Below are 7,206 nucleotides of genomic sequence, written 5' to 3' on the forward strand. Positions count from 1 at the left end.
AAAAATCAACGCGAAATGTCATAACTGGCAAAAGTAAAATGTCATCAGCCTTTGGCATTTCTAAATATCAGACCAATGCCGTCTCTAATAGAACAGCCTTGGAGCGAGATTTATGACGTCACGCTAGTTAGATACCACGGATTAATAAAAATATGTTGTAGAATACATGGAAAACATAATTATTCCTCGTATTTTTGGTTTGTACTTTAAAAATGATATAGTTTACATGAAATATACATAGTATACAGTTAATAAATACAATATACCTATTTATAGTAATAAATACTTTGGCTAATAAACTATGGACCATAAAAATCCAGCAAATGTTTTACAATATACAAATAATAAATAGGTACATAAGATAATGGGTAAATTAATATATTTTAAATTTTGGTGTTTGAAAATCGATCTATTTTTCATTATTTTTTTTTGGTTTAAAAAAACGTTATAACTAACGTTTAACTATTAATTTATAACTAACCTTCTATTAACTATTAATTTATAACTAACCTTCATCAGTGTTGTGTCATATGAAAAAAATAGTGTCGAATATAATCCAAAAAATTACATATACGAGGAATAATTATGTTTTCCATGTATTCTACAACATAATTAATCCGTATTATCTAACTAGCGTGACGTCATAAATTTTGCTCCGAGGCTGTTCTAGTAGAGACGGCATTGCATCAGCATGGCCGCAAGTTGCTAACCTAATAAAATTTACACTAGAAAAGCCCGCGGGAACTGTCAAAATCATAGTTATTCGTTTCACAGGCTATAGAGTAGAAGCACCACGTGCACCAAAGATAGAAGATAAATGTAAGTCGTTGATATGTTTGCGACAGTTTTCATAGTTATTTACGTATCCACTCAAGTATATATATGATCTAGAGGGTTGCTACACCACCGATTTTATTAATAATATAAATAAATTTCTCCAAAAAATCCTATATGGGTATTTCGCCACTGCAAGAAAATCTATATAGAAAATCTATATATAGTTATTTTTTGTAAACACTTCTGCGTTAATCCAAACGGAAACTGCTTGTCAGAAGTTACCTAGGTTTACAGATATACAAATTTGCCTAACGAACTAAAAAATGCTTAACGTTTCGGAAAGTTAATCTCTTTCCGTCGTCGGAAGCAAAAAAAAATACAAAGAATAAAGAAAAAAACTATTTAAATATTTAAATTCAACTATTCGAGAACACTTTAGTTTTTTTAAACAGATACGTCTACAAAAACCGTTGACGTTCGTCCGGTAAAGGTTTTAAAGTCACCTTTTCTGCAAATTAAACTAAGTAGATAGGCGCAAATTTGAGATGTGGCAATGTCGCCTTCTCTATCTCAGTTGGTTTTTACAGTACGTAGTCAACCTCCGAATGTTTGATCGGGTTAAAATGTCTAATGTGATATCTGTTCTTACTAAATCTATGGTAAAGACATTTTTTATAAATAAATTTAATTTTACCCAATGTTTCTTGAAATACACTGATTTTTTTTATTTAACCAATCAATCTGTCAGTTGCATTGTTAATTGTTATTTATTTTGTAATTACCTATTGAGACATATTGTTGGTCACGTATATTTTTTTAAGTCAGCAATTTATTATAATTATGATTCTATACTTATTCTCGATTCTCGGATAAACTCGTTAAATCTTTGAAGCTTCAGAATATCAAACAAAAGAAGCAAATTTCTAATTATTCGCTATTTCGAAATTGTTTACGTACAAAAACGCGAATAACATTTCGGGGAACTTGTTACCCAAACAAATTAAATACATGCAGGTTTACGACTTCATTGGCGTACTAACTTATTTTTTTTAATATTACCTACTAAAAAAATAATGTCATCTTTACCATAATTGAAAAATCAGAGTACGGTATTTTTCAATTAATTTTATCATAATTTTTGAAAAAAGTGAAAGTGTAATAATAAATAATAACAATTCATAATTCTACTAGGGAGCGATCAAAATGATTCAAATAGTTGCAGGCTATTTCATTTTGGTCGTTTGAGTGGCAATCAATTTAAGAAATTTGTCTTTGTCGGCTGTTGTCACTAGCGCCAAAACAAACCAAAAATTAAATAATATGAATTAAATAACATAATAATATTTTAATTGGTTTTCTATAAGAATATGAGGCTAATCAAAACGAGATGAGAAATAAATAGATTTAATGTGAAGGTTTTCTAATATAGTTATTGAAGAATTGAATGGAGATATGCATAAACAACACATGTTCATTTTTGCCTAATACATCTACACCATATCTATACGTTGGCCGAATTAGTGCAAAAAGTTAATGAGAGCGGGTGGATATTCCACCAGTGAACCAGAACACCAGAACCTCAAAATCAGTGGAATAAATTAGTAGTTTCAATTAGCGTAGAAGTTTGTTCACATAATTTTAATGTAAGCATTCAGAACGTCATAATTAGTGGTAGTAATTCTCAATTAGTGGAAAAAGTTAACAAACTTTTGACTTTTCCACTAATTATACTTCAAAATTTGCGAGGAATATCATTTTGGTCTTTGATTATCACCCATCAAGAAAAATTTTGGTTAGAAATCAAAAGTTTATTGTTGAATAAGCTAAATATTATGCTTTCTCTATGGATACAACAGATTACTGCAAGCTGTTGCTAAGTTGCTAAGTTGCTAGGAGGAATGATCGTAAACTAAAAAGTATAAAGTGTAATTGAAACCACTAATTTTTCCACTAATTGGGAGGTTCTGAATGAAGCTTAAGTTTGTTGTGTATCATATAGGTAATAATTGCCGTCTAAGCATTTTCTATGCAAATTTTGTGCGATAAATATAAAAATATAGGAACAAATGTATCTGTGACATTTATTTCTTTTCATTTAGTGCACTAAATTTACGGCTCGGATGATATTTTCTAAAATCGTAACTAACCTAACCTAACCCACTCCCTATTATTTGTTAACTTTTTGAAACATATTATTAAGAAGATATGCTTCCCTTGTGCTAGTTTATATATTTTTGAAGTCAGTTTGATCAAACTTGAAAATAATTAGTATATACTGCCCTATAAAGGGTTAATTTTATCATGCTACATAAGTATTAAACCCATCCATTGTACTATGCAAGAACCATGCACGTCCGATGGTCCAATGTTCAGTTTGTAGTTTGTTGTTTACAACCAAACCAATATATTTCAGAGATTACTTTGAATGATTCAGTATTGAAACTAAAAGAATTTCGGACTTCCATTGTCTATTTTGCTTACACATTGTTTCTGTCAAAAGTATCACTGACCGTTATCAAGTGTGATACTTCTGACCGAAACGTTGTGTAAGCACTTAAGCAGTAAGCAAAATAAATAAAGACAGTCCTGGATCCTTGTGGTTGTTGCTTGTGGCCTATTTATGCAACAATACTCCTATAGCCTACTACTACCAATAATTAGAGCATACGCATAATGATTTGTAAACTTTCTATAATAACTTTTTAGTAAATTTAGGGCAATACCTTAGAACAAGTCTACAAGTTCAAACATTTGGGTTCCTAGTTAACGCATGATACTCTAGATTGAAATTTAAAATACAATTTTTTTAAAGCAGAGAATGTCAAAAGTTATAGTTCAGATAAAACGAAATTTTGGTCAGATGACTTAAAGAGATTTAGGGGAAACTGGATCCAAGTGGCACAGGACCGAGAAGAATGGAAATATTTGAGGGAGGCCTACGTCCAGCAGTGGACACTTCAGGCTGGTTGATGATGATGATAGTTAACGCCTTGAACACCGACGTGGAAATAAAAAGCAGAATAGAACAAGAGAAATGCATTTTAAAAAATGAAGAACGCTTTCCAGAACCCCAGATTGGACCTTGAGTTGAGAACTATAGGCTCGTCGGGTGTTATGTTTGGTCAATCCTATTATACGGAGCTGAAACATGGACACTGAAAGTTCAGGAAATGACTTGCCTCGAATCGTTCGAAACATGGATATATTGAAGAATGCTTAAAATTCCATGGACAGCCAACATCACGAATACCGAAGTTTACAACAGAATAGGCAGAGAAAGAGAATTGCTCAATATAATAAAAATAAGAAAAACATACTTAGGGCATATATTGAGAAATGAAAAATACCACGTCTTACAATTAATAGTTAAGGATAAAATTGAAGGAAAAATAGGTCTCGGCAGGAAGAAACTATCTTGGTTGACATCAGAAATTGGACTCACCTAACTTTTGAAGAACTCATAAGGAAAGTCAAGAATCGTGAAGATTTTGCCAATGTGATCGCCAACCTACACGAAAGAGACGGCACGTAAAGAAGAACTTCAGTTTTCAAAAAAAAAATTGAAGAAAAATTACACATATCCTGTTGTAAGCTATTTCATTAATTATTGTTGATCGTTTCGTACTGTTACTTTCGTTTTAGAAAGAGAAAATGTTCGACGTTTTATTGATCTTTCACTTTGTAATAAACGAAAACAATTGGCTAATATATTAATTGGCAAATCACACGAATTACAAATTACATCACGGGCTATTAGAAAGGTGACGGTGAACTATTATAATTGAAGTTAAATTTAAATTAAATGACATTTCTGACGCGGCAATTACCAGGTGTATTTTTATCTGAGCGTGTACGAAAATAGAAACACTATTATGGGACTTACCAAATAATTCATTAAAATTTAGTATCCACCAGTGTATGCCATCTTCCGCAATTGACAGCTCACAAAATTGTGTTTACACACAATAAACACAATTTTCTCATTAAATATCGATTTTAGGTATAGCAAGTGCTTAATAAAACAAAAAAATTAAACAAAACCTTGTTCGATTATCATACAAAATACAGGGTGTTCCATTTAAAATAGTGGAGAAAAATACAACATTTAGTTTTGACTCGCCCTGTATACATATTAAATAAGATTGCAGATGTTGGTAAACCGAATTTTAAAGAGGACACTATTGTACAGTACTTCCTGTTAAAATAATTTAAAACCCTTCAAATTTAGGATTTTAAGAGAGCTTTAAATAACCAGTTAATTCGCCAGTTAATTTAGTTTAAAAAAGGTTAAATTTTGAAAAATCACTCGGTATAGTAAGTATATGCCATTATGGTATTTTTGTAATGGAAATTTAGTGGCAAATCCACTGAGCTAAAATATATAATATAATAGTTCTCTATTAGAAAAGTTTTTTCAAAAATCGTTGATAGGTAATATTTGGTAGGCTTAGTTGGCTGGAAACATCATTTCCTTGAATAAAAGCAGTTCAATTAATACAAATATTTATTATAATTTTTTAACTGTAAAAAAGTAAAAAAAGTACTTTTTTGTTGATACACAGTTTATTATTGATATACCGGGTGCGTCTCAAAAGTGGCTCACCCCGTTAGTATATGACATAAGTTAGGATTGACTGACGTATTCAGTTGTTTTTGTTCACCGCCTATTTCAACGGAAATGAGTGCACCACGGCTTTGGCACTCTAGTTTGAAATTTAACTACGATTTTTTTAAACGAAAATGTCAAAAGTTGACATATGATATGTCATTCTATTCAGAGTGTTATTTGCTATCGAGTAAAGTAGAAATATACCGAGGATGGCATTTAAAATTCAAAAGTTGTAGTGAACAGTTATAGTGAACCGGTGAAACAGGAAGTGACCAAAAACAATTTGAATCTATACTATATATAATCTATATAAAATCCTTAAGTGACTGACATACTGATTAATCACGATCCTGCTCAAACCACTCAACGTAAGAAGCTCAGTTTTGGCATACAGGTTGATTCTAGGGTGTAGAGGTTCGATAAGAAGGGATTTTTCGAAATTCCTGTTCCAAGAGGGTGAAACCACCCCTCAAATATTACAATATTTTTTTATTTAAAAAACGGTCAAGTTTCCGAAAAAACGCTTAAACACGTATATTTTATTTTGTTCTTTTACATATTTTGAGATTTTTTAAAAATGTATACAGGGTGTTTCGAAAAACCTGGTCAGTGATTAATCACGATCCTGCCTAAAGCGCTTGACGTAAAAAGCTGATTTTTGGAAAACAGATTGACTTTAGGGTGTAGAGGTTCGATAAGAAGGGATTTTTCGAATTCTAAGGGGGTGAAACTATCCCTCAAATATTAAAATATTTTTTATTTAAAAACCGGTGAGTTTTTCGGAAAATCTCTTAAGGTTGTCGCCCACTAGAACGCGGCGCGGCGCGGCGCTGGGAAGAGATTTTTTTCCGGCTGCGAAGGGACTGCGCCCACTATAGCGCGCTTTTGAAACGCGGAAACGCTATTTAGTTAGTCGAAGTGTTTTTTACTTACTGTAGTTTAGTTTTTAAAGCAATGAGTTCAAGTACGAACGAAAGCGTATTTTTTGTGCTCTTCTAACAGAGGAAGAGGAAGAGCAGGTGAAGAAGAAAAGGAAAGTTTGGACTCATAAGATTAACAAAAAAAGAAAGAAGTTTGGAGAATTTTACCATCTTTTTCCTGATTTAATAAAAGACAAGAGCATTTTTTTCAGTATTACAAAATGTAAAGGAAACATTTTACGAACTCCTCAATTAAGGGTTTTAGAAGCATAACACCGGGTATCTCTACTCATCATATTTTTTCAGAAGAGACAAATTACTAATGATGCAATAATGAATCGCTTATAGCTGACGACTTTTGATAATTCTGATTTATTCTGATGTGTATATTAGCCTTGTTTATATATTCTTATATTAGTTATGTGATGAAAAAACCCTAATCTTTTTTATATATTTAGGTAATTAGAATTTAAAAATTGGAGATTGTCACTTCTACACACCTCAATTATATTAAATCTTTGATAGAAAACATTTCGTCCATCTGTCTCTAGTGAGGGAAAACTAAAAAAAATATCATATTCCTTTTTAAAAATCTGTTTGCCTAATTTACCTTTCAAAATGCAATTCTACCATTAATACGTACCATTAGTTCCTAGTCAAAAAGCCAGTGAAGAGACTCGAGATGCAAAATTATTTCCGTTGTAAGTACGCACACTGCAGCGCGCCGAAACGCGGGAGACGGAAAAAAGTTGCTAGAGAAGTCTTCCGACTTCTTGACGGAAATTCCGCGGCGCGCTTCGACGCTGCGCCTTAATGTGCGTTGCTCCATTTAAATACATGGCAAGCAGACAAAAGAATTTCCCACATGGCGCCGCGCCGCGTCGCGCCGCGGTCTAGTGG

This window comes from Sitophilus oryzae, unplaced genomic scaffold (assembly GCF_002938485.1).
Source record: "Sitophilus oryzae breed Bouriz unplaced genomic scaffold, Soryzae_2.0 scaffold_1494_pilon_pilon, whole genome shotgun sequence".
Classification (NCBI taxonomy): domain Eukaryota; kingdom Metazoa; phylum Arthropoda; class Insecta; order Coleoptera; family Curculionidae; genus Sitophilus; species Sitophilus oryzae.